The sequence below is a fragment of the Fukomys damarensis genome, unplaced genomic scaffold (assembly GCF_012274545.1).
Source record: "Fukomys damarensis isolate Sample0158 unplaced genomic scaffold, DMR_v1.0_HiC HiC_scaffold_16, whole genome shotgun sequence".
Classification (NCBI taxonomy): Eukaryota; Metazoa; Chordata; class Mammalia; order Rodentia; family Bathyergidae; genus Fukomys; species Fukomys damarensis.
Window position 1 is genome coordinate 234,479 of NW_022900928.1, and position 27,995 is coordinate 262,473.

Here is a 27,995-nt window from a genome sequence, read left to right on the forward strand (position 1 = left end):
GAGGCAGGAGAATTGAAACTGGGCAACTGCCACGCATGATGGCACACACCTGTAATCCTAGCACTCAGGAGGCTGAGGCAAGAAGATCACCATGAGTCCAAAGCCAGCTTGGGTTATAGAGTGAATTCAAGGCCAGCCTGAACTACATAGCAAAGCCCTGTCTCAAAAAAAAAGAAAGAAGGAAGGAGAGAGAGAGAGAGAGAGAGAGAAACTGGGCAACTTAGTGAGACTATCTCAAAATAAAAAGAGCTGTAAGTATAGCTCAGTTGTAGAGCATCCCTGAGTTTGATCCATAGCACCACAAAAATAATTAACATTTGTTTTTGTTTTTCTTGAGACAGGGTCTCACTATGTAGTTGAGACTGACTTGGAACTCACTATGTAGCCCAGGCTGGTCTTGAACTCACGGTGATCCTCCTGCATCAGCCTCCTGAGTACTGGGATTACAGGCGTGTACCACCATACCCAGCTAAAGAGACAGAAATGCTGATTACTTTTCATTTCACCCTTACACATTGTCACAATATACGCCATAAGAATCCAAATACAACATCTCAATTTGGGGGGGGCAGGTACCAGGGATCGAACTCAGGACCTTCTGTTTGCAAGGCTGGTATCAGAACCACTGAGCTAAATCCCCAGTCCCAGTATCTTGATTTTGCAGGCTAGAAAATATAAATTATTCATATTTTCTTCAATGTTCTTTATTCTACATTTGGCCCTTTGTGCCTTGATGTTTAAGATTTCCTTGACAGCTCATAACACGGAGCAGCAGAGTGGTGCGGCAGGGGAGAGCTCAGTGGTAGAGTACATTCCCGTCTTTATGACTAAAAAATTAGCTTGGCAGTAACAGGCTATCTATAAAACCCACAAACTGCATGAAGGCAGAACTCCTCCAGGAAGGGGAAGTGGCTTATCATGTCTGTCCCTGAACTCTGGTTATTGGTGGCTAGAAGAAAGGGAAGTGATCTTGCCTATGTTTTTATCACTGCTGTCCTGAGCAGTATCTGGCTCGTGCTAGGCAGCCAATCACTGTTAGTGGTAATGAATCACATGAATGTTTTTCAAAGCAGATGCACTGTTTACATGGTTATCTTATTTCTCCTTGGGTGTGTTTAGTGCTGAGGCTCAAATTCAGGACCTTGTACATGCTAGGCAAATTCTTTACCACTGGGCCACATCAACTCCATGGTTGTTTTTTTTCTTTCTTTTGAGGGGGGGTATTGGGGATTGAAGGGATCTTGCACTTGCAAGGCAGGCAGCAGAACCACTGAGCTAAATCCCCAGCCCCCTGGTTGTTTTTTCTATTGCCTTCAATGAAATAAGAAAGCTAAGCATGGTGGCACACATCTGCAATTCTAGTTACTATGGAGGCTGAGGCGGGAGGAGCCTGGGCAATTTAATGAGAACTTGTCTCAGACTGAAAAGGCCCAGAGGTGTAGTTCAGTGGTAGAGTGCTTGCCTCGCATGCATGAGGCCCAGGGTTTAGTCCCTGGTGCTGCAAAACAAATAAATAAAACCTGGTAACACTGTGAGTTGAAAAAGATTTGTTCATATACTGAGTAGAAAAACAAGCTCCACTTCTGCTACTGTCACAACTATACGGAATTTTTCTGTGATTCTCCAACGTGGGTTCCCCCCAGGCAGGTGAAGAGTCCAGCAGTGGACCCAGCCAGCATCCTCAGATGTTCTGGACATGGTGTCACATCGCCCCAGCGAAGGCTTAGTCTCTAAGACTGACCCCCACTTTAGGTGCCATCCACAGCTAGGTTGTCACTCAAGCCTCTGACCGATGGGTTATAAGTTGGAGTCCCTCAACCTCTCCCTGGAGTCATTTCCTGAAGTAACTCATAGAACTCAATGGACACTTAACACTCAACAGCTGGTCACAGCCAGCACAGCCCCTCGATTCAGTAATAATGGACATCACAACAGAGGAACAGCATACACTTAAAAGCAGAAGCTTCTACTGTAAGGTAAGATAGAATAGGAAAAGGAGTTCACCTTGAGGTGTAGAAGGGCAGACTGGCCATGGCTGAAGGGAAGAGCCGGTTTTCATGGGCGAGGCTCTGGCTGATCGGTGTTTCAGCTACTTTGGGCTGGAGGGGCAGTCCAGTCCCCATAGGATGATGGTCTCCACTTGGGGGTGCAGCCTTGGTACAAGAGAGGCTCTGCCAGAATCCGGGTTTAGGGCAATGACCAGGACATCTAGAAACCTTGCAGGAGGGCAAAGCCAGCGATCAGACGTCCCTGTGTGACAGCTTAGATGGATTGTCACTTTAGTTTGAGAGCTGCCTCGGGATGTGTCTGGGTGTGTCGCAGGAGTACCGCCCTCGGTCCTGCATCTGCTCCTAGCCTTTCCTCTCTGCACTGCTCCCTTCCTGCCCACCACGCTTCACCAGGCCCCTCCACCACGACAGATCTGCCTCGGAGCCAGCTGACTGTAGACTGAGCCCTGCAACAGTCAGCATAAATAAACCCTTCCTCCTGTAACTTGTTGTTTCAGATATTTGGTCCCAGTAGCATAAAGTTGATCAATACACCCTGCAACCTGACCCACTGTTTTAATGTAATAAAGGAAGAAGATATAAAAGCCAGCGATGCCGGGCTTTATCCAGCTTAGTCACCTGCTGGGCATCTGCAGGCCCAAGTGAAGAGTCGCTATTGCCTCAAAGAAAACACAACTCAAGCTTTCAATGAGAAGCGGTCTGTGGGCCAGGGATTTAGCTCAGTGGCACTGTGCCTGCCTTGCAATTGCAAGGTTCTGAGTTCAATCCCTGTGCAAAAAAAAAAAAAAAGATTGAGAAGCAGTTTTTCTGTCCCCTGTCCCTATGTGGTGATCCCAACAGTTATTTTTTTCAGTTTATCCTTTGGGATGCTAAGGCAAAGGAATCTGCACTTCAATGGTACCCCTGGTTTTAGGTTAATAAGATTATTCCACTGGAAGGTTAGGGAGGCACACATGCTATACTTTCAAGAGGTCACAGGCCTTGAGCTAGGGCCCAGGAGTGCAGCTGTCCTTTATCCTCACCTAGGTCTCTGGCTCAAGTATATTTAAGAAGGTACTTGGAAGAATGGAGGAATGTTAGGGCAGGCAGAGGCGAGGCTTAGCAGGGTCCTATCAGAGTTGGAGCTGAAGCTGGAGACCCCAACTCAGTCCTTTGGTTTTATGGGGGCTTCATTGCATAGCATAATTGATCAATGCATTGGCTGTGTTGATAGCCCAGCCTGCAGCTCAACTCCCCCTGGGGATGCGTGGGGCCATGTGTTTGAGCAATAGTACCGCCCCCATCCTGCCAGTATTTTGGGACTCCAGAAATCACTTCCCTGTCAGGAGTTCAGCTGTTCCGGAAAGATTTTGCTTACTTCTGTGTGCTCAAACTGTGTCAGGAATTGGAGCAGAAAGAAGGCCACTTTTTTTTTTTTTGGTACCAGGGATCAAACTTAGGACTTTGCCCTTATGAGGCAGGCAGCCAAACCACAGAACTAAATCCCCAGCCCCTGGCCAAATATCTTAACAGAAGATTCTCTGACTTTTCTACTAATGGACAACATACCAACCCTAACCACAACAGTACATTAGGGTTGTTCACATTTTGTGTATTAGCACTGAATATTTTGTCTGAATTTGTCAGTTGTCTTATTTTGCTTATGTTGTTTTTGTCAGGCAACTTTTTAAAGCATACACCTATGTGATCAAGTATATCCAGCAGTTCTCTTGGAGCATCTGGGCTTTGAATCTTAGGTTGAAGCCTTTCCTTGGGCAGAAGTTAGCGAATTCTCTTGTTTTCTTCTGGTTCTTATGTGATCCCAGCTTCCAAATCCAGATCCTTCTCTGTTGCAAGTTTGGGTTTTTTGTTTTGTTTTGTTTTTTGGTGATTTTTGTACTGGGGATTGAACTCAGGACCTTGAGCTTGCAAGGCAGGTAGGAGCACCACTGAGATAAATCCCCAGCGCTGCAGTTTTGTTCCACACACAATGTGAGCCACGTACCTTGTGTTGTCTTTTCCCAATTTCACTGTGCTTTAGGTACAGTGTACCTAAAAATTCATACTCATCCCACACAGCCCTCTCCCACCTACATATCTAATCCTGTCCAGCACTATTTCAGTTCTGAAACTCGTGCCCACTGGAGATGTGTCTCAGCGCTGGAACATGTGCCCAGCTGGACGTGGGTTTTCCTCGTGCATTCTTGTTCCTGCTCAGCGTCTGCTTCTTTGATGCTGTGGGACATCCTAGAGTGTGAACGCTTGGTGTAAGGATTCCGCACCATGTTTCTGTGAGCTGCCTGCCTGTCTTTCTGGTGGTCTCTGCCCTCTTCTGAGACCCAGAAGCTGATTTGGGGATTCGGGGATCCTGTGATATAAAATGGGTCTTTAAAAATTAGAATTTAAAAAAAAAAACAGATTGCTTCTACAACTTGTCCTCACTCAGAGCATGGACCACTGCACTCTCTGACCCTTTGCACTTCCTGTGCAAGCCCTTTGGCCTCTCTAGAGCTTAATTAACACACCCAAGTTCCCATCCTTTACAGAGGCCACAGAGCAGGGCACGGTGACATGCCTGTCATCCCAGTGCTGTAGGAGGTTGGGCAAGAGGATTGAAATTTTGACCAAGCCTAGACAACTTATCAATTTATTGAGACCCTGTCTCATTAAAGGTGGGGGGGCATGGAGTTACTGGGATGAATATGATTTTCCTATTACCAGGTCTCCAACCATGTGATTTAGTAAATAGGCCTCCATACTGTACAGGGACCTCCCAGAGAAGCTTTGCAGGGTGCCCAGGGAAGAATAGGGGTGAAGAAGAGAAAGGCTCTGGTGTGTGTGGATGGTGAAAGAGCAGACTGTCCCTCGCTCCCCTTGTGCTGCCCAGGACTGGCTGCTGGGAGCTGCCCCTCCCTCTAGCCCTGTCTGGCTCTGGGATGGCAGGGCTGGGGTAGAGCCTCTTGCAGTGGAGTCAGGTGGATGAAGAAACATAATTACTGCAAGTATTGTCTTGAGGGGTTAGTCTTGCTACATATGCATATATGTGGCACTTCCACCTGAAAAGGACATTTGAGGAGATGATGGAGCATGATGCTTACACATCAGACAGACAAACAATAAGGAGTATGTGCAGGAAAGAGGGGCAAATCTTAGTGATGCCAGCACAAGGCCCTGGGCTGTGGCAGCTGGCGGAGATAAGGTCACACTGTTTGCTCATGCAACTTTGGTGCTCTTCTCTGGCTGTGGCACATGAGGACAACCCTCCCAGAGAGAAATTTGGCCTTTTGGCCAAATGGCCCTTCTGAAGTTACAGCACCTGAGACATCAGGCTTGAATAATCACCATGCCAGCTGTGCATATTCTGAAACAGCTTACCCCTTCCTCCTTGAAGAGAGTGAAGACCCTTTGCTCCCTCTGAGCTGTGAGACCACACTCAATCTCTCAGCCCCCTGGAGACCACTGGTCAGATGCAGAAAGCAGCAGCCAAAGGTGTGGCTCCTGCAGGATCCAGAGCCGGCCAGGCCAGGACCCCTGCCATGAAGGGCCTGTGTGTACAGCAGGGTGTCCCGCTGTGAGTAACGCCCTGATGTACAGAATTGCAGCTTCCAGCCCTTAGCCCTGAGCAACTCCATTTTATAAAACATCAGTTTGCTCCATCTTGAGTGCGAACTGACTTGGCAACACATCTGTGCCAAAAGATGTCCACCGGACGTTGGGCACACCAAATTTAACAAAGAAACAGCTCCCAGGTGCATAGCACAGTCACAAGGCACAAACTACTGAATAAATTAATCGTGCCAACAGAAACCACCAGCCAAATTAAATCAGGGCCATGCGTACACATGACAGACATACTGAGCACGGTGACACCCGCCAACCTGTCACTTCATCACAGTGCTTGGTGAACAGTCACAAGGCCAACAGGTAACAAACTCGGGCTCACCCTCTCCCACTTCAGCTCAGCCCCATCTCCCCTCCCCCAGACCATCTGCCATCCACACTGAGGCTTCAGAACACCAGCTCTCAACAAGCCCTATGCCTTGGAGGCACTTTACTTCTGTAATCTTTTCTTTTTTTCTGGCCCTGGGTATTGAACCCAGAGCCTTCATGCTAAACTACATCCCAGGTCCTTTATTTTCTGTTTTGAAACAGGGTCTTGCTAAATCACTTAAATTGTCCAGGCTGGATTTCTAACTGGGCTGCCAGGACCTCTTATCTGATCACCTAAGGTGACTTCTCAAAGCTCCTTTCCTAGCTGTTCTGTAACCTCTGCTCCTGTTTCACTGCGCACAGTGTTTTGTGTGACTTCAGAGTTAGAAATAATAGTAGCTAAGTGTGGAATAAAAAACTCCAACCTCCCCGCTCACTGGCCGCGAGTGGACCTTGAAGCCTCCACCACAGAAGCTTGAGGAAACTGGTGGCTGGTTATTCAACAGATCAGACACGGGGCACTCGCTAGGGCTATGAGAGGCAGCAGCCCGGGCTGGGTCCCCCAGCGTCGTGACCTTGGCCCTGAAGGAACCGGCAAATTTCTCTCTAAAATACTGAGGACTGCTGAGCTGAGGTCCCTACAGGAGGGAGTCTGGCAAGGTCAACCAACAGGTCTCGACGCCCCTTAGAGCCAGGTGTGGCCCCCTTTTAGCTGGGGTCCGATTCGCACCAACTTCTCGTCCCAGGGGCGGTGAGCGTGCTCGGGGCTGGAAATCCCCTCTGGGATCGCCCCCGCCTTCCCGACCAGGCCCTGAGCCTTCCACTTCCCGGCCGGGCCACGCCTTCCACTCCACCCCCTGCTAGTCCGTCACTGAGCCGTCGCCAAGGGCGGAATGGGCTCGGTTTCCACCAGCTTCCCAGTCCCAGCCACCCCCCCCCACTGTCCCAGCCCCTCAAGATGACGCGCGCCCTACATCTGCCGGGCGTTGGGAAGCCCACGACACCTCTGCGCGTCTCCCGAGTTTCGGGACCCGAAGGAGACCCCATGCTCGGCGATGCGCGGGCCTGCGCCGCCACCTGCTGGCCACCGACGTAAACTGCAGTCGCGAGGGCAGGGCCCTGGGCGGGCCTCGCAGGACCCCGGGGGCGCGGGTCCCTCGCGCTCAGGGCAGCTGAGCCCCGACTCGCTGTAGCTGGGGGCAGGGGCCGATGGTTTTCGCTGTGACCTAGCTGTCGCTGGGCGCGTCCCAGCCCCGGGTCCAGGGCTTACCCTCACGCCTCTTATTTCGAACACACATTTTTTTTTTTTTTTTCGGAACCAGGGGTCGAACTCAAGACCTTGCACATATACACGCAGATTTTGGACCCGGGTTGTTTCCAGGTAATACACGCAGATTTTGGACCCGGGTTGTTTCCAGGTTACGAAGAGCCCGGATGTGCCGGTGCCTAGGGAGAAGCCAGAGTGAAAGGCAGCTGAGGTGAGCCTAGCAGAGCCTTCTGGCTTGGGGACAGCTGCTTAAAGGCCCGTGAGCTCCTCTAGTGGAGGCTGTAAGAAAGAAAAGCTTTCATCAAGGACAGGCTTTATTTAAGATGAAGACCTGAGGGGGAGAATAAGGTTTATAAGGCGCTACAGGAAAGAAGGAAGTTAAGGCCTGTTGTTCGCCACGGTCCTTGAGTCTGGTCACCGGTCTGGCTCGCGTTTCCGCACGCGTTCCTGTCCAAGAGGCTGAATGCTCCTTGATTTGGGATGTTTTGCACACTAAACAGATTTAATGGGCTACGTAATTACAGAACACAGAAGAATATGGCTAAGGGTAGCCACTCTTGGGGAAATTTTCCTCTCAGAGCCCGCAGCAGAAGGGTGCACAGGCTGTGACTCAACATGGTTTGTGACTCATGAACAGCCATCCTGGTGCTGGGCACATGTCTACTCTCCCAGGCAAGGAGCCTGCTGTCTACAAACCTCCTGCAATCCTGCAGCAGATGCTCGGAAGAACCTTCCCACAACCGGAGCCAGGAAGATGAAGATGCAGCCCCATTCCCAGAGGGAACACAATGGGCCAGGTAGCAGTGTGCACGGTGAGTTATGTCATAGCCATCGATGGTATTTCACACGAGACAGGAGGACTCTTTCTGAGGGCCTGGTATGCATTTACCCACATGCAGAGGACCATATCGATTATGCCCAAAGCAGGCTGTGAAGAGTGAACCCCACAACTGGCTGTTTATAGAAGTGAGCCTGGCCAAAGCTTATGTGCCAAGGTCAAAATAACTTGAACCCACAACTAAAATCTTCCTTTTAGAAGGACAGTGTTCTAATTACAATCATACACTTTGTCTATTCTGTTCCTAATTCAAGAATGCTCTGTCTTGTGCTTTATGAGCCTTGTTTACATTAATTTCCATAGAAACCACATGTTGCCTTTACCCTAATTGATTGCCAAGAAAAGTCAGTGCCTGGGACTGGCCAGCGCCTTTGTCAGTTGAACCAGCATTGGTCGTCCTGTCACCCTACTTTCTCTTAGTTCTGTCTTTTAGTGTATTTTTTTCTCAAGCCTGTGTCATATACTGGGCAGGTGGGTACTGGAACCTGATTACGGGGGTCTCCAGCACCCACACACCACAGATGTACTCCTGGTTCAGCTGGGGCCTCAGCATGTCTGCTGTCTCTCCAGGCTGACCTAACATTATGCTGGTCCATGACCTGTTGGGTGGGGCTGACCAGTGTCCTCTGCCTAGGAGCCTGGAGCCAGGAGTCTGTCTCTGGCCTAGGACAACTCTGCTTCCCTGGGTCCAAAAATAGGACCTAAAGGGTATAATTATAGTTGACAGAAGACAGGCCCACCCCCAATTAGAAGCATGGAAGCCACATCCAAATTTATGACCCACAGGCACAACTGCCATTGTGGGGACCTGGGGTGAACTTCAGTTCACTTGGACACAACACACTGCTTTACCTGGTCACACACCTAGTGTATGCAGATGGGATGGTGTACATGGCTAAACCCAAGCCTCTCAGACATACAACAAAAACCCCTAAGAGAAATTTACAACAATCTGAAGTAAATGAAAATGAAAACTCAATTACAAAATTCATGGAATGGGGCTGGGGATTTAGCTCAGTGGCACTGCGCCTGCCTCACAAGTGCAATTCAATCCCTGGCACCAAAAAATAAATAAATAAATAAAATTCATGGAAACAGTGCTAAGAGGGAAATCTGTAGCATTAGATGCACACAGTATGAGACAAGATCTGAATTAGTAATCTGGACACCTACTTTTGGAAACTACAGAAAAGTAAAGCAATATAAATACTAAAGCAAGCAGAAGAAATAACAAAAATTAGGGGAAATTCAATGAAACCAAGACCTTGTTCTTTGAAAAAAAAAACAAAAAACAAAAAACTTTCAGTGAATTGTTAAACCACTGGCCAGGCTTATCACAAACGGAAAGCAGAAATTACACAGTAAAGGATCCCTCGCTGCTTATCCCAGGAGCACAAAAGGAGCAATAAAATAATATTATGAACAATTCTAGGTCTACACATTTGATAACTTACATGAAATGGACTGATTTCTTCTTCTTCTTCTTTTTGGTACCAGGGATCGAACTTGGGACCTCGAGCTTGCAAGGCAGGCGCCAAAACCACTGAGCTAAATCCCCAGCCCTGGACAGATTTCTTGAAGACACAAACTATCCAACTCATACAAGAAGAAACAAACTGAACAAGCCTATATCTAATTAGATATAAGTAATTAATTAATTTTCCATATTGAACCTGGGGCCTTGCACATGCTAGGCAAGCTTTCTACCATTGAGCTACACCACCAGCCCTCCATTCCACCAAGCACTTAAGGAAAAAAATTGTATCTATTCTCTTTAACTTCTTCCAGAAATAGCAAAAAGAGCACTTCATAATTCATTCTGAAGCCAGTATTGCCCTGATAAAACCAAAACCAGATAAAGACATAAGAAAATAAAAAAGGAGAAACTACAGACCAGTATCTCACATGAATGTAGATGCAAAACTCAACAAAATGTTAGCAAATCAATTCTAGCAATGTATAAAAATTCTACATCACAGCCAAGTGAGGTTTATTCCAGGGATGCAAGGCTGATTCAACATTGGAGAGCTATTAATGTAATGTAGTCCATCTCATCAACAGATTAAGGAAGAAAAACCACATAGACATCATATGTTGCAGGAGAAACATTTGACAAAATCCAATACCCATTCATGATTAAAACTCAACTGGGAACAAAGGAGAATTTCCTTAACTTGATAAAGATCATCAAAAATGCTCAGCTAAACCAGGGATTTGGCTCAGTGGTTTTGCTGCCTGCCTTGCAAGTGCAAGGTCCAAGTTTGATCCCTAGTACAAAAAAAAAAAAAAAAAAAAAAAAAAAAGTAAAAGCTAATTTTAGCCTGGCATGGTGGTGCATACATGTAATCCCAGCACTGGGGAGGCTGAGGCAGGAGATCAGTCTCAACTACATAGTGAGACCCTGTCTCAAAAAACAAAACAAAAAAAAAGTGAAAAAAAAGGCTCAGCTAACATCAGACAATGGGGAGAGACTAGATGTTTTCCTGTGCAATCAGGAGCAATATACTCTCTCCTCTCCCCACTCTGACTCAGTATCGTACTAGAAATTCAGGCCAACAAAATAAGACAAGAAGAATAAATAAAATATGTGCAATTGGGAAGAAAAAATATAGAGCTGTTTTTTTTTTGTTTTTTTTGGATACTAGGGATTGAACTGAGGACCTTGCACTTGCGAGGCAGGTGGCGGAACCACTGAGCTAAATCCCTGGGCCCCACCAACTGCCTTTGACAAAGGAGTACAGACAGGGTCACAGAAGACTGTCTTTTTTATTTTTTTTTTTTTGTGGTTTAACAACTGGATGTCCATATACAAAAATATTGATCTACACATAAAAATTGAGCACAGGGCCAGGGATTTAGCCCAGTGGTTCTGCCACCTGCTTCGCAAGCACAAGGTCCCAAGTTCGATCCCCAGGACCAAAAAAAAAAAATTTTTTTTTTGGTTTATGAATTCATAAAAATTGACTACGGACCTAAATATAAAATGCAAAACTATAAACTTCTATAAGATAATATTGGAGAGATCTAGGTGAGCTTGGATTTGTTGTTTACTGATTTTGGTGGTGCTGGGGATCAATCCCAGGGCCTGGTGCATGCTAAACACACACTACCACTGAAGTACACCCCCAGCTCTGGAAATAATTTTTTTACCTACAATATGATAAATACAAGTAATTTATTCTTTTCTTTTCTTTTTTTTTTTTTTTTTTTTTAAGTGCAAGGCAGGCAGCAGAACCACTGAGCTAAATCCCCGGCCCGCTGATAAATACAAACCATGAAAGAAAAAGTCAGTAAATTGGACTCTATTAAAATTTTTAAATTCAGTTTTGTGACGCACACTATTAAGGCAATGAAAAAATTAGCCACAAACTGGGAAAAAATATTTACAAAACACATGTTCTGATACAAGAGAGTTTTTTGTTTGAGTGTTATTTGTTTTCCTTTTGTTTGTTTTTACTTTGTTTCATTTTGTTTTGTTTTTGAGACAAGGTGTCACTATGTAGTTCAGGCTGGCCTTGAGCTCACTATGTAGCCCAGGCTGGCCTCAAACTTGTGGCAATCCTCCTGCCTCAGCCTCCCAAGTGTCGGGATTACAGGTATGAGCCACCATGCCTGGTTGACAGAATTATATCTAGAATATATAAGCTCTTAAAACTCAACAATAAGCGAACTCTCTATCTGTAATCCCAGCAATCTAGGAGTCTGAGGCAATAGGATTCCAAAGTTAAGTCCAGCCTGGGCAATTTAATGACTCAGTGAGACCTTGTCTCAAAAAAATTAAAGAAGGTCTGGGGATGCAACCCAGTGCAAAGGTCCTATGTTCAATCCCCAGTACAGCAAAATAAGAAAAAAGAAAAATAACCTAATTTTAATATAAGTCAAAGGGTTAGGTTAAACAGACACCTCACCAGAAAAGTCATACAGATGGCATATGTGAGTATGTGAAAATCTGCCTACGTTAGAGAATCGCAAATTGAAACAGTAAGATACCAATATGCATCTACAAAAAATGGCTACAATCCCCAAACTGACAGCACCAGTGCTTGTGAGAATGAAGAGCAACAGAAACTCACCTTCCTTGATGGAGGAAGTGCCAGTCGGTACACTTTGGAAAAACGCCCACAGACAGACAGACAGACACCACAACCTTAATGTATGAAAACGTTTACTAAGAGTTCAGGGGGTGTGGGATCCCAGGGGAGAATGCACATGTGACAGGAGAATGTAACTAAAACAAGTGTAGGAAGCCAGCCTACTGGAGGGGAGGGGACACAGGCTGACCTGAGCTGACTGCCTTCGGAAAGGAGTGGCACCTGACGCTAAAGGCTCAGGGATTTGCAAGAGCTCTGTGCTGTGGTTGGTGGAGACACCTCCCCCAGACAGGCTGAAGGAGTGGGTAGTAAATGGAGAGCAGCTGATGGACACTTAATGCACATGGGATCCCAGAAGCTGCACGAACAGAAGCACGCATGCACACGTCTGTGTTTTCTGCTGAGTAGGCCTGAAGAAGACACCAACCCAGTGGCAGTGAGCCTTCCCAAACCCAAAGTGCGGCTTCTAACCCATTCTCCACTCTCTGGGGAGTTGCCAATTGCAGGACCTGGGCAGGAAATGTACAAAATGAGCATTTAGCATCTTGTAGTGCCAGGAAGTAAAAAAGTGCTTGGGAAAAAGGAACACAACAATAACGAAACACACAATCATGTATGAGCAACTGGAGAGCTCCCAGTGGCCAAAGCTGCAACATTTCAGCAACAAAATAAAAGTAGCAATGCATTATAACCCTACATGTACTGTAAATATCCAGGAGTCCATCGTGATACAAATAAATCAATAAATAGGGGAAGAGGGACCAACCTCCTATGTGAAATTCCAAGTGACCTCCATAGACACTGCACCCTGGGAAGCAGGAGCGTAGGTCCCCACCCTCAATACGTGACTGTGCACAGCACACTGACCCCTTCCAGTGAGTGAGGCAGGGGCTGCTGGTGCAGATCAGGGAGACAGTCAGCCAGGTGCTCACGGTCAACATCAACAGTCACAGCCCTTGAGTAGGAGGAGGGGCAGTGCCCTTGGAAACAACCTGGTTTCACACTGTAAAGATTTTTCCAAAAGTCTTCCTCCTAGCCTCCCAGAAGGCCCATAGGGACTCCTCCTTAGCTAGGTGTGAATGAGGAAGAGGAAGGGCAGATTCCAGGAATGCCAGCTCCAAACTGACCAGTTCCTGGAGACCTGACAATCCACTGTGGCCCAACAGAGGGGATCGTGGAGGTCAGGTACTCTGTGGAGTCCTAGCCCAGGTCCATCTCTTGGGACCAGGGGGTCCCTGAACCCATCCTGTGTTTAGTACCCATTTCCAGATGCATTCAGAAGCCATGTTGGCTCCTTGTGCAGGCTTTTGGGATAGGAACCATCATAGGAGCCATCAGAGCTGCCTCTACCAAGGGAATCAGGAGAGCAAAACCAACACATAAGCAAGGAGGGATCAGGAAAAATGTCACTGTCCATGACTCCAGGGCACTCCCTCAGGCCTATCCACCTCACCTGTTTGACCTATGCAGAAACAAATTGGTCTTGGAGAATGGAAGCAGCTCATTGAAAGCTACCCACAGATCCTATACACTTGGACAGCAGTGACTGCGGCAGCTGCCCTGATGTGGTTGTGCTCAGCAGTCAGCATGGCCTGGTGCTGGCTTCTCTGCACCCTTAGCAAGATGGTCAGCCTCTCACTCCAGGATGTCTGTGCTCCAGCCCAGAAGTTGCATCTAGTCTGCCAGAACTAGGTCCTAGACCCTTCCACAGGACACAGATTCTTCCACCATACTACAGACACAGTGTCATGTGGACCTAGTGGGCAGAAGAGCACACTCTTTTAACACTTCAGAAGGACACACATGTGCCACTAGTGGAAGACACATTCCACAGAAAGCCAGGCCTGGTGTGTATACTTGTACTCCTAGTGTTATAGGATTTAAGAGATAGGAGAGACCACTGGGAAACAAGGATTTTATTCTAGATTTTAGGTGAACACAAGTTCAATGGATTAATGTTCAAAGGATGAGCCCAGAACTAAGGATAGGCTCCATTTTTATATGTTTGGTTGAAGAGGGGTGGTCTTTCTAGTGATGTAGCAATTGCGTTTACAGAAACAGGACAAAGGCACACAACTTTGTAATATAGCCTTGAAAGAAGACAATGAAAAAAAAAAAAAGAAAGAAAGAAGACCAAGCCTTGTGAATCCTTGTGAGAACAAGATGACATAAATTTTGCTTATAGGACATAGTTGTAAATTTTTTTTTTTTTTTAGACAGGGTCTCACTACATAGTTCAGACCGCCCTGGAACTCACTATGTAGCCCAGGCTGGTTTTGAACTCAAGTGATCCTCCTGCCTCAGCCTCCCAAGTGCTGGGATTATAGGTGTGTCTCTTGTTGCTGAGACAAAATATCAGACATCCAAAGTTAAAGGGGAAGGAGTTTATTTGGCTTACAGTTCATAGAGTTTTCATTCCATGATCAGCCAGCTCCAAGGCAGGGACAACCAACAGGCATTGCAGCAGAAACAATATGGCACAAACAAGGCAGCAAGGGTAACAAGAGAGGTAACAGTATCTCCCTGCTCCTTTTATTTTATTCAGACTACTTAGAAGCACTCACAACCTTAATCCTAGTACCCTTGAGCCTGGAATTGCAACATGAATCCATTCTAGCTTCACACACTCTAGATCAAGCCTATGACCACATGAGGTTTGGGGGGACGTCTAGACCCAAACCATAACAGTTACAATAAGCCTTCATCAGTTCCTCAAAATGATGATATAAATAGTCTGTACAACCTATGATAGGAAAAAAAATTAAGCCAAGATTCCCAATGATTTCATAGCAGCTGGGCACACTTTTAGAGACCACAACAAGAACCCTCTCGTGCAAGCTGGAAGCTGTGCATCTTCTAGAAGCAAGACCTCCTGCAGCCCCAGCAGGAACAGCAGGCCCCAGGCCCACACACCTGCTGCATCTCCAGGCAAGCCTGAGGGAGGAATTGGCAGGGAGGTAGGGAACCATCAGCCCTTGACCACTGGGGAGGTTAAGAGTGCTAGGACAACTGGGCTGTCTGCACATCCACCCCAGCAACTATGTGAGTTACAGCTCTGCTTCCAGCTTCTACAGCAGCAATTTCAGGTAGGAAAGAATGCCTCATCTCCCCCTAGAGTTAAAAATAAAATCATAAAGCAAAACTAAAAGTCAATTCTTATGTAAGTGGTGTCCACCCTGACCTGAGTCTCATGCTCCCTACTGACCTTTCAGGAATCATGAACTTTGGCACCTCCACAGAGACCCTGAGCCTACACCACTCTGAATTGACATCTGAGCTAACCCCCTGGTCTCTCAGCAGTGGGGGCCCACCCAAAGCCTGTGTTGATTTGTGGCTAGCACTGAAAAGGTGACCACTAACAGCTGAGAAAGTTTCAATACTATCCATGTTTTGTCAAAAGTCCAAACTATAAGATGCTCATGACAATTCAAGTTTCCTATATCGAGTCTGGTAGGTGATCCAAATCTTGTGTCTTATGATAAGGCTTTTCACATTAGAGAGTTAGACATGAGGCCTGATTGGAAGGAAGAACTACCCAGGATATCTTCCCAGGGCTTAATGGACACTTCATTTTAAGAACATGAGTGGATTCCTGGGATGTGGCACTCACATCCTACATTCCTTGTCCTGGAAGATGTTTCTAGTGTTCTTCAATTGCATGTCTCTGGAGCAATCTCACCTCAACGAATGTTAAAAGCAAAACATTCACAGCCAAAAGTTATCCAACACGACAGAAAATAGTTCTATTATTCAAGTTTCAAAGACACTGCAGGGGAAAAATGCTTCAACATAAGGCCCATCTATTTGTAATATTTTTCTCTCCTCAGGACACTCCTCTAGGTACTGTTCAAGCTGGTTGTACAGAGAGTAGAGGCCTTCGATGTCCAGCAGGTCTAACATCTGCACCTTAAGTATCTTCAGGTTGATCTGGAATTCCTGCAGCAAACTCTTCAAGGCAAAGTGCACTCTCTGTTTGTTTCCTGAGAAGAGATTGAGGGGGCAATATTTAGTTATCTGCTTCCACTTCCCAGTTGCTAACTTGAAGTGTTGGTGCATGCAGTAGCGACATACCTTGTGCTTCATCTCATGGGTAATGCTGCTTGAGAAAGGAATGAACCCACATTTTGTCTGCTCTCTCAGACTGTATCTTTAAACATAGTTATTTCACCAACTCTAAAGGTAGTTGAACAACTTCCCCACAGTACACACAGTTCTCCCCCAAAAACTTTTTCATGGCACTTCTGCCAAAGTTCACTATGTCCTGCAAGTGCTGAAATATCTCTTCTGAGGTCTTCTTCCTATTTGGAGGAAACTTCAGAAAATGCAGCACAATGCAGTGCTATGTATGGGCCACCACCAGGCTCTTGTTGCCTTCCCTGTGGTACCCCCATTCATTCTTGTCCATCTTCTCCTCCTCCATGCCCCAGTGTGGCTCGGAGGCTTGTGGACTGGGACACAAGGATGCAAGCTGGGGAACACCTGCCTCATCAGGCTCCAGCCACCACTGTCTGGAGCCCATTTTGTTTCTCTGTCCACCTTTTTTTATCTTTTCCAGCTTCCAATGTCCCATTCCATTGGTGCCCCCTGTAGTGTATAACAGCCATTTTCTTTGGGGTCCATACAGCATCTAGGTGTTGCAGTTTTTCTTTATATTTAATTTTTTCCCTAGAAGTCAAGAGCTCTCTTTTCTTATATATAGCACTGTTTGCAAGCAATATTGTAAAGGCATATTTGGAATCAGTAGGTGTTAGCTTTTTTGTTCTTTGCCAGCAAAAGAGCCCTTGTCAAGGCTATTAGCTCTGCCTTTTGGACTAAGGTTCTAATAGGCAGAGGCTTGGCCTCTACCACAGAGTCCAGTATCACCATTCCATGTCCTGTGCATTGGACCCCATTTAGCACAAAACTATTTCCATCTGTGAAATATTTACTTCTGGGTCTCTGAGAGATCCCTTTGGCTCAAGAATACTTCATCCACAGTCATGAAGAGGGGCTTCCAGCTCGACCAGGAGCAAGGTAGCTGGTTTAAGAGTGTTCACTGTCTCTAGGATTATTCAGGGATTTTCACGTAGGAACCCTTGCTATCAAGTCATCTTTGGATGTGATAACCAATGCTGCCGTCTCAGATCCATTAAGATTATGACTGAATGTGTCACTTGAATGGTCTATAAGGTCCTGGGGCTTCTCCATATAGGAGGGAGTATATTGTTTCCAATTGAAGAGTTCAGTGGTTGAGAAGGGCTGGTAGACAAAGGTCCAATTTCCCCCTTGGATTTGGCCATCCATATCCTAATAAATAGGTGCCCTAGTTTCCCAGAGGAGCATTTGCAAGGCCATTGGGCAGCCTGATCTGAGATGACTCATCTGCTCATTTGGGCCTTCCTTGCTTTTCCCCTGGGGCAATGGCTCCAATTTTTGGGAAAAGGGGCTATCAGGAGCAATTCTACATGATTTGGGTAGGGAAATCATTTCACAATTAAAATTACAATTAGGGCCTAGTTTTCCCACCTACGGCCAGCTATGGAATGTCCAGACGTAACTCCATCTTCACCTCCTGTCATAGCTAAAACTTCAATGGTCTAGTAATGCTGTGATGCTCCAGGACAAGATTATACCAGCTGAAGACAGCCTAGGAAAAACAAAATCTTCATCTGCAAAGTTCCTCATTGTTCTAGGATTTTCACCACCACTGCCTTCTGAGTCAACTTTTACATTTCTTTCTCCCAATGTACTGAACTCTCTGCCCTGAGTCATCTGTTACATTTGTTTCTTCTGATGTACTAAATGAAGGTGTGGCAAGCTGGAGGTCTTTCATCTTTACTGCCCAGAGCAGCACTGATCAGGCCCAAAGCTCAGGTTCTTCTCTAAGTCTTCTTTCTTCTATCTTTTCTGTCTATATATTAATTAACTCACCTTGTGCTATCACAGCTCAAGGAGAGTAGGACCTACTGCAGAGGTTCTAGTAATGCCCCTTTCCCTGTTCCCCATAGTGGTGACTGAGACTCACTACCATCTGATCCTATTTCCCCACAGACTGGTCCTGGTAAAGGCAGGTAGATTGGGACATAAGATAGGAGAATTTCTGTCTCCTCTGGCAGCTTTTGAAGGATTGGCTGTTTTTGGTTCTCTTTATTGCCCCCTACCTACCTCTGAGGTTACTGGCAGAGTTGATTTTTGTTTTCCTTTTGGCTTTTGCTCAGCTTGGGCCACAAATGTCTTATAATAAGCCTCCAAACAAGGCTGTACTATATATACTGGGTCAGGTCTGGACTATATTTAACCAGGAGTCAATGTAGGGAAACTGATCTAGGTGCCCTGGCCATTCTTTATCTCTGGTTACCACCCTAGGTATATGCCCAATCGTTCCCCCATCAATTGTCCCCTCAGCTGACCACCCAATATCAAAAGAGGGCCAATTTATTTCACAAAGAGTTCTCAACCTATGGAGGGCTAACTTTATTCCACAGTCCCCTGTATAGCCTCTTTTAAAGTTCTTTAATATATCTTCATATGGGGTGGGTTTTGGTGCTTGCCCCCCCATCTCTACTCTGTTGTGATGCAAATCACTCTCTCAAGGTCTTTCAATTTAGGCCAATTTGATCATCCCCCCTTGCAGTAGTTTTCAGAAGAAACAACCTGAGCTCTACCAAACTAACAAGCAATCATATACATTTCTTTTGATAAACTACTTCCACAAGCTTACAACATACATACATACATTCCAAAGCTTATGACATACATAAGCTTTCCAGTTTGTCATTATCTTTTTTTTTTTTATCTCTCTAGCAGGACAAAACTTTTATCATACAAAATCATCTCATATCAAACATACCTCATACTTATAACCCTCTTAATATTTTACTCTATCTCACTTACTATAAACCTCCTATAACAAACTTGGCTATAGCTGCTTGGACTTTAAAGTGTCCTTCTCTTTCATTTTTTTTTTTCCTCTTCTCAGATTGTTACATTTTAAATTTGACAGCCTACCAACAGACCTCTAAGTAACCTTGAATCAGTGATCTTAAGCCAAAGGACAGCAAAGAGTAAGTTAACCCTGTAATTACAATTCAAGAATTTGCAATGTATAAGGACTGCTCCATACATACCAACTAAACAAAGACATTAATTCAAACTAAAAACCAAAAGTACATTTATCAATTAGCTAAAATTCATAATCTGACTCCTCCTGTAAAACCTCCTCATATCTGGCAGGACATGGTCATACCTTTTCATCTTTGGCCCTAACATGGAGCTGCTCCAGCTTACAGACACCTGCAGGCATCATCAGGCTGGTGATGGTGAGCAAGCACTGGCCTTGGGAGGTCCAAAAGCCGGGAGTGCCCCCCTCACAGTATCTCACTCCTTGCTTTCTGGCACTTTCCCAGCTTTTTTCACTCCATTTATTCACATGCACTCAGGCATCTCTTAATTCTGTTTTTTCCAACCAGTTTTTTTCATCCAACTTCACCTGAGCCTGACTACTGGATACACCTTTTGCGAGCCAATTCACTGCAGGCAACTCCCACATTTCACTTAAGGTTGTAGGTTTCATCTGACTCGATCCACATCATTATTCAGTATACCGCAGGAGATGATCAGTCTTCCCTTTCATACTGACAGGGTGGGTTTCCCCTGGGCCCCAAAACCTGACTATGGTCCTGTAGTGCACTGCCCCAGAATCATCCTGAATCCCCACAGGTTCTATGTGCACTGACAGGGAGAGAAGTCACTGGACTGTGGGAAGGCTGATTCCCCCTCTGAGCTGAAATTTCACCCAATGGCACCGGAGGTCTCATTATTCCAGAGCTTGGAGTCCTCCCAGGCCTGCAGGCAAGGGAGACAGCAAATCTGTCCTCTCTGGTCACTTCGTGGTCACCAGAAATGTTGCAGGATTTAAGAGACAAGAGAGGCCACTGGGAAACAGGAGGATTTAATTCCCGGTTTTAGGTGAACACTGGCTCAACAGACTAATGTCCAAAGGTTGAGCCCAGAACTAAGGATAGCTCTGGTTTTATGAATTTGGTCAAAGTTCTTTCTAGTGACATAGCAAGCAAGTTGACAGAGACAGGACAAGGGCAGAAAGTTTTTAGTTTAGGCTTGAAAGAAGACAGAGCCTTGTGAAAAAAAAAGATGACATAAACTTTGTTTACAGTACATAGTTGCCTATTTAATCTGTTCCAGAATAAAGAGTTATAGCTATGGGGCAGTGTGACTGAGGAGGAAGCTTCCCAGGGCTGGGAAAAACTTGTTTTCCTTTAAATTCTGCTTCACTAGCACTCTGGGAGAGGAGGCAGGAGGATCACAAATACAAGTTCAGGATGTGCAATTTAATGCCTCAGTGAAACACTCAAAATAAAAAATGAAAGGGCTGGATATGTAGCATGATACAAAGGCCCCAAGTTCAATCCAGAGTACAAAAATATAAAATTAAATTTAAAATGTAGAGCCTGGGAGGGGCTGACAAGGGAATCCAGGATCTAGCAGTACAACTCTGCTTGATACTTCTCCTGAGTAGAAAGTAATTGGCCATACCAACTCCTGAATGCACAGAGTCCTCCTCTCTGCTGTTGTGTGTGCCAGCATCCCTCTCCTCTTGCTCCTCCCTGTGCAGTGTCCCTCTCTTCCTGTTCCTCCATGTGCACCATTCCTCTCCTGTTTCTGTGTACCTAGTCCCTCTCCTCTCCTCTGTGTATAGCATCTCTCTCTTTCTCCTGCTTCTCTTGTGCAGCATCCTTCTCCTCCTGTTCTCTATGTACAGTGTCTCTCTGCTTTCCCTGCTGGTGTGTGTGCAGAATCCACTATGTTCTCTCTGGCCTTGAGTGTGTAGAGTCCCTTCTGTTCTCCTTACTCATGAGTATACAGAGTCCTCTCTTCTCCTGCACCTGTATATATAAGTCTTCTCTGCTGTCCTGGTCACACTTGTTCAGAGTCCTCTTTGCGCCTCCTGGCCTTGTGTGTACAGAGTCCTCTCTCTCTGTCTCTCTCTGCTCCACCTACTCCTGTATATACACAATCTTCTCTACTCCCCTCCACTTCTGCATGCCAACTGTTCTCTCAATATATAAAGTGTGATGAATCTGTGTCATCAAATCCTGACCAACAGCCCCCTCAGATGCAGGGCCGTATAGACAAGATAGACCTGCATGGATATTGTCAGGCTCTCTCTCCAGGACCCCTGCTCTTGGTAGGCAATGATTTTCTCATGAGCTCAGAGTTACTGTGGGAGAAGGAAGGTCAGGCATTGACATGAACATGGCCAACTTGATTTTATGTCCTCACAACATGGACTCCACTTGCCAGGCTGGATCCAGCTATAGGATTTCTACACATGGGATGCCAAACAGCAGGGATCACAAGGCCCCTATCCCATCCAGAGTAGTGCTTTGCTCTTAACAAGATTGGTACCTATCTAGTATGTATATTAGCCTTCTAAGCCACATTTTGCCAAAGGAACATACACCCTCATGGAATATCACACACCATTCTGTTCCACTACACAGAATTTCACCCTCACAGTCTCCCAAACAAGACACCATTCCACCCTGACAGTCTTCCACATATCATGGTGCCACAGCTTCATAGTCTTCCACGTAGCACAGTTGCCCGGCCTCACAGTCTTTCTCACAGCAAGGTGTTCCCCACTCATGTTCTTCCAAACAGCAAGGAGTTTCACCTTCATCAACTTCCACACAGAATACTGTTCCATCCTATAATATTCTACACAGTTCATTCTACAATATATCAAGGTGTTCCACCCCCATAGTCTTCCACACAGTACAGTTTTCCATCCCTACAGTCTTCCAAGCAACATTGTCTCTGATACAGCAAGGTGTTTCACCCTCACAGCCTTGAACAAGATACAGTGTTCAACCCTCACAGACTCTCACATAGCAAAGTGTTCCTCAGTTATAATCTTCCACACAGCAAGGTGTTGCACCCTAATGGTTTACCATACTACAAGGTGTTCCACCCTCAACCTCCTAGGAATAGCAAGAAGTTCCACCATCATAGTCTTTCACACACAAAGGGGCTTTACTCTCATGGTCTACCAACAGCAATGGGTTCTACCTTCATGATCTTCCATACAATACAGACTACCACACAGCAAGGTGTTCCACGCAGCACAGTAAGGAGTTCCTCCCAGAACTTGCCAGGCTGGATCCAGCTACAGGACTATACAGCATGTTATTCCATTTTCACAGTCTTCCACAAAGCAAGATGTTCAGCCCTCACAATCTTCCACACAGAACACTGTTCCACCATCTTCTACACAGCACAGTCTTCCATGTTCTGCACTGTACCATGTTCCACCCTCGTGGTCTTTCACACAACAAGTCACCACCAACAGGAAGGACTCCATCTTCACTAACTTCACACAGCAGTTCCCATCCTCAATATCTTTTACACAGCCTGGTCATCCACCTTCATTGTCTTCCACACAGCAAGGTGTCCCACCTTCATGGTCTTTCACCCTCTGTCTCTCATATGGCAAGAAATTTTGCACTCACGGTCTTCCACATAGCCAAGTGTTCTATGATCACGGTCTTCCAAACAGCAATGTGCCTCTATTCCCCATTTTCCACATAGCACAATCTCCCACCTTCGTGGTCTTCCATAGAGCAAGTCACACAGCAGTGTTCAACTCTTGAGATCTATGTAACACAATCTTTCACACATAAAAGTGTTCCACCCTCATGGTCTCCCACACAGCATGATCTTCCACACAGCAAGACGTTCCACCATCACAATCTTCCAGAGTAAAGTTTTCCACATAACAAGTATTCCACCTTCATAACCTTCCACACACCAAACTTTTTCACCCTCACAGTCTTCAACACAGCACAGTCTTTCACACAGCAAGGTCTTCCACACACAAGCTTTTCCATGTATCACAATACAACCCTCTTGATCTTCCACACAGCATTGTCTTCCGCCCTCGTGGTCTTCCACACACCAATGCATTCTACCCTCACCGTGTTCCTTACACAAGGTTTTCTACCCTCACGGTCTCCCACATAGCACAGACTTTCAACCCCACAGTCTTCCACAAACCAAGGTGTTCCACTCTCAGTCTTTCACACTGCACTCTGTTCTACCCTTACAGTCTACCGCCCAGCAAGTCCTTTCACATGGCATGGTATTCCAACTTCACAATCTTGTACACAAGTCACTCCAAACAACATGGTGTTCCACTCTTGCTCACTTCTATTTTTTCACTTTTTATTTATCAATTGAAAAGTATACAAATATTTTAAAATATAACAAATATAAGGTAGACATAGATCAAACAGAAAATTTTGCAGATACACTAGTCTGGCTTCAACTCAACCAAACACACTGAAACTATATTAATTTGATACATTGATTTGTACTCCAAACAAGGATTGCAGTAATCACACAATGATATCAAAGGCAGTTCTCTATCAAGGGGACTAATAGTTCCTGCTGGGCGTGGTAGCACATGCCTGTAATCCCAGCACTTGGGAGGCTGAGGCAGGAGGATCGCTGTGAGTTTGAGACCAGCGTGGACTACATAGTGAGTTCCAGGTCAGCCTCAACTACGTAGTGAGACCCTGTCTCAAAAAAAACAAAACAAAACAACAAAAGAACTGATAGTTCTTAACACATATTTCACTGAACAAAACACAACTATAAAAATATGAAACTGAAGAATCATAGATCTACAAATATTACTGAAAATTTCAAAACACCTCCCTCAATAATTGACAGCTAAAGAAGGTAGAAAAATCTGAAACAGAATTGTTAAAATCAGCAACATCATGCCTCAAGTCTCACTCACTTCTACACAGCTAGTTGTTTCATCTCATAGTCTGCCACATAGCAAAGTGTTCTGCCCTTACTATCTTCCACACTGCAACTTGCTTCACACTCCTGATATTCCACACAGCAAGGCGTTCCACCCTCACTGTCTCCCACACAGCAAGGTACTCAACCCTCCTGACTACACACAGCACACACTTCCATGGAGCAAGGAGTTCCATCTCATAGTCTTCCACACCACAAGGTGTTTCCACCATCATGGTCTTAACCACTGCAAAGTGCTCCACCCTTATGGTCTTCCACACAGCAACACATTCCACCCTCTCTCCACCTTCCATACAACAAGGTGTTCTTTCCTCACTGTCTTCCACACAGAAAGGTTTTTACAACTTTCCTGTCTTAAACGCAGGAAGGTGTTCCACCTCATAGTCTTCCAAACAGAAATGTCTCCTACTCTCCTATCTTCTACACAGAACATTCACCTGCCCTAATGACCTTTCACACAGCATTGTCTTCCATAGAGTAAGGTGTACACTCTGTCTTCTAAACAGCAATTTTCCCACATAGCTTGGTCTTCTACTTGGCTATATCGTTCACCCTCACAATCTCACACATAGCAAGGTATTTTCCCATCATGGTTTTCCACACAGAACAGTCTTTCACACATCCAGGTGTTCAGCCCTCACTGTCCTCTACAAATACTGTGTTCCAATCTCACCGTCTTCCACACAGCAATGTCTTTCACCCTCATGGTCTTCCACACATTAGGGGGTTTTACACTCCCAATAATTCACACAGCATGATATTCTACCCTCACAGTCTTCCACACAACAAGGTATTTAGCTCTGTCTCCCACAAGCACCATATTCCATCCTCATGGTCTTCCACACAGCACAATGCTTTGCTTTGTTTGAGAAAGGATCCTGCTATCTAGTTCAAGCTGGCCTCACAGCAACGCTCCTGCTTAATCCTCCCAAGTGCTGGTACTACAGGCATGTGCCACCATGCCGGGCCCACCCTCAAGGTCTTCCATAGAGCACACTGTTCCACCCACTTGGTCTTCCACCCCGCAAGGTCTTTCACCCTCACTTTCTTCCACTTACCAAGGTGTTTCACCCTCATGATCTTCCACACAGCAGTCTTCTGCCCTCAGGGTTTTCCAAAGCACTCTGTTCCACCCTCACAGTATTGTACTCCACTGCACAGCTGTCCAAGGAGCTCACTGTCTCACCCATCTCCTAGATTTTGGTGGACTAGCTTTTAAACACTGTTTCAGCTCCATCTGTGTGGCAAGACTATGGAGCTAGGGCCGGGGATTTAGCTCAGTGGTTCTGCTGCCTGCCTCGCAAGCACAAGGGCCTGAGTTCAATCCCCGATACAAAAAAAAAAAAAAAAAGACTTTGGGGATTTGGGGCTGGGTTCACATACCAGGCGGGGCAGGTGGTCTTAAACACCATTGAATCTATGGCTTTCCCAAGGCCAGGATTCCTACATCCAGGGATCAGGCACCAGAAATGGCAATGTTTTCTTGAATGTCATTATCTGTAACAGTCTGCTAGTGAATTTTTTGCTTTCTATTCCTGTAACCCTGTACTCCTCACCAGCTCATCTTGGTTTGCCAGAAAATTTTCCAGTCTTAAAAATAAAAGTTGCATGTCCTGTAATCAGGGCAGTCCTTTGGAAACCTTAAAGTATTCCACCTGAGGACACAGAACATAGATGATGAGACCCAGCCACTGGCTCTCACACCAGCAGTGCAGCAGAGGAGATACCTTGCTGCTGAGGCACTTGTTCCTGTCTGACTCAGGTTTCATCATAGAATGGAATGAGGAAGCAACATTCCAAAGGAGGGTACCTGGGGGGGTCTCCTCACACCCCTAAATCCTACAGGAAATGACTACAGAAAACCAGACCCTCCAAAGACAAACCTGCTGCAGCACAGAATGTCTAGAATGAATGCTGGGGTCACTCTACTGGCAAAGAACCATGGTCGCTGCAGTGCTGCCTGAGGGCCAAGGAGCAGCATGCTTCGTGGAAGAGGGCAGTGGTAAATACAGCTGCAGCCTTGTGACTACCTAACAATGAGTATCTCTCCCTTACCCCCCTATACTAACCAATTCTTTTTCTTCCTCTTTCCCTCTCCTATTCCCCTACCACCTAATGTAAAATGTCCACAATGGCTAGTATGTATTACTGTGTTTTTGTTTTTTGACTTCCGCACCCTCGAGAGGAAAAACAGCTACAAGAGTATCACCCAAAGGTGGGTAAAAGTGATTTAAGCCTCGTTTCCTGAGAGACCCTGGTGCTGGTTGGGCAAGCTGTGCCATATTAAGCAAAGCCTGGTTTTGCTTCTGTTATTCAGCTGTTTAATGTGGTTTAAAATCAAGTGTGTGTGAGAGTTGCCAGGGAGGGAACCTGTGGAGTTGTTCTATTGTCCACGTGGCCAGCTGGGAACTCTTCCATGTGTGGTTGGAGCCAGACAGACCTAGTGATCATCACTCTCTGCAAGGCTGACCCAGCCTGCCGTGGCATCGGGCAGAATAAGGGTGCCAGCCTTCGTCCCACACCCACTGCCTTTGGCCCTTTGTCCTACCTGCCAGTTTCCACACGAACACAACAAATCCCCTGGCTGGTGATCCTTGAAGGCCACAGGGTCCAGAACGCTTCTTTCCCTGCACCTGTTTTCCAACCACTTGCTTCCAATTTGCTTCTAAAGATCCTGTGTGCCGTCAGAACAGACATGACCCCTTGAAGGGTGCGCACTCTAGCTGAACTGAGCCTCTGTCCACTCTGTACCATCACCTCATTTCCTTTCCTCCACAGAATCCACCACCACCCTCGATGATTGTGTGTTCACTTGTCTGTCTCTACCCAGGAAAACTTGAACTCCATGAAAGAAAGGACCTTATGTGTCTTGTCCTTTGCTGTGCCCTCCGAGCTGCAGCTCCTAAGGATCTAAGCAATGTCTCTGGGCTAAACATGAGAGATGGCAGGGAAGGCATTAGGAGTCCCCACAGCAGCATGTAAGTAACGTGCACTTCACGAATACAAAGTCAGCATAACCACGGAAAGTAGACGGAAGGAGATGGGATGAAGACATCAGGTGACGGACGGGAAGAGTCAGGGGAAGACCAGAGGTCAGGGGACACCAGAATGTGGCTTACTTGACTTTGTGTGCCAAATGGGGTCAGAGGGATGCCGGGGTAGTGTCAGAACATGGAGTTTCTAGGAAGATCTTCCCAGCACCAGGTGGGGCTGTTTCTCCTCTTCCCCAAATCCGGGCCATTTGTGCCAGCCCAGGACAGAGACAGCATCACCATTCACCAGAGCAGAGGCCACCCTGCAGTCCCCACCAGCATGCACTGACTCCGGGGTGCACAGCCTGTGCGTGACTGCGGACCAGTGCCACATACAGCACCTCACATCCCTGTGGTCTTGCCAGAGGCTACGACACCGTGGAGAGAAGCCGGTCTATGTGCTGTGCCCGCGGTCAGGACCTGTGGAAAGGCTAACCTCAAGTCGGGGCAGTCACAGGCATGGGGACAAGGGAGAGGACGGCAGGCTGGCAACTGGACAAAAGATGAAGTGGGCAGCGCTGTGGCCAGCTCAGGGAAATCCATGTCCACCACCTCCTCTCTGGACACATGGCCGAGCATGTCACAGCAGTGCGAGGGGAGATGAGGCCTCCTGCCTACCCGTCCATCTAAGGGTTTGCCCCCAGGCCCGCGCCTTGTGCCAGAGCGCTCTGCTGCCCCCGCCACCCAAAGCTGGCCCCCCATGGAGATTCCAGGGACTTCTCCGGCCCTCCTGGAGCGTCCTCGGACGGCTTGCGTGCAGCTCCCCAGCCCACACGCTTCATCCGTCCCCCAGTGCACACGCCCTTCTTTCCCGCATTCTTTCTGACCACCCTGTACCCAGATTTTCCCAGACCTCAGGCCAGGATGCCTGCTGCAGACTCCCTCCGCCCTCTGTGAGGTTCCTGTTCCCGGTCCCCCTAATCCCAGGTCCCCGTGTCCCCACTCGTACGGCCCAGGTGGATGCGCGTCGGAGGCGGGGTTTTCGCGTGCTCCGCCCTCGCCCCCCATTGGCCCCGCGCGCGC

At 46.5% G+C, this 27,995-nt stretch overlaps 1 long non-coding RNA gene across 1 annotated transcript; it reads left to right on the forward strand.

The window, feature by feature from the left end:
• Nucleotides 1-6,795: 6,795 nt before the first annotated feature.
• LOC117286296 lies at nt 6,796-9,731 on the forward strand. Its single transcript, XR_004517388.1, has 3 exons — nt 6,796-7,299; nt 7,337-7,997; nt 9,521-9,731. It is a non-coding gene; the product is annotated as an uncharacterized LOC117286296 (long non-coding RNA).
• The last annotated feature ends 18,264 nt before the right edge of the window (nt 9,732-27,995 follow it).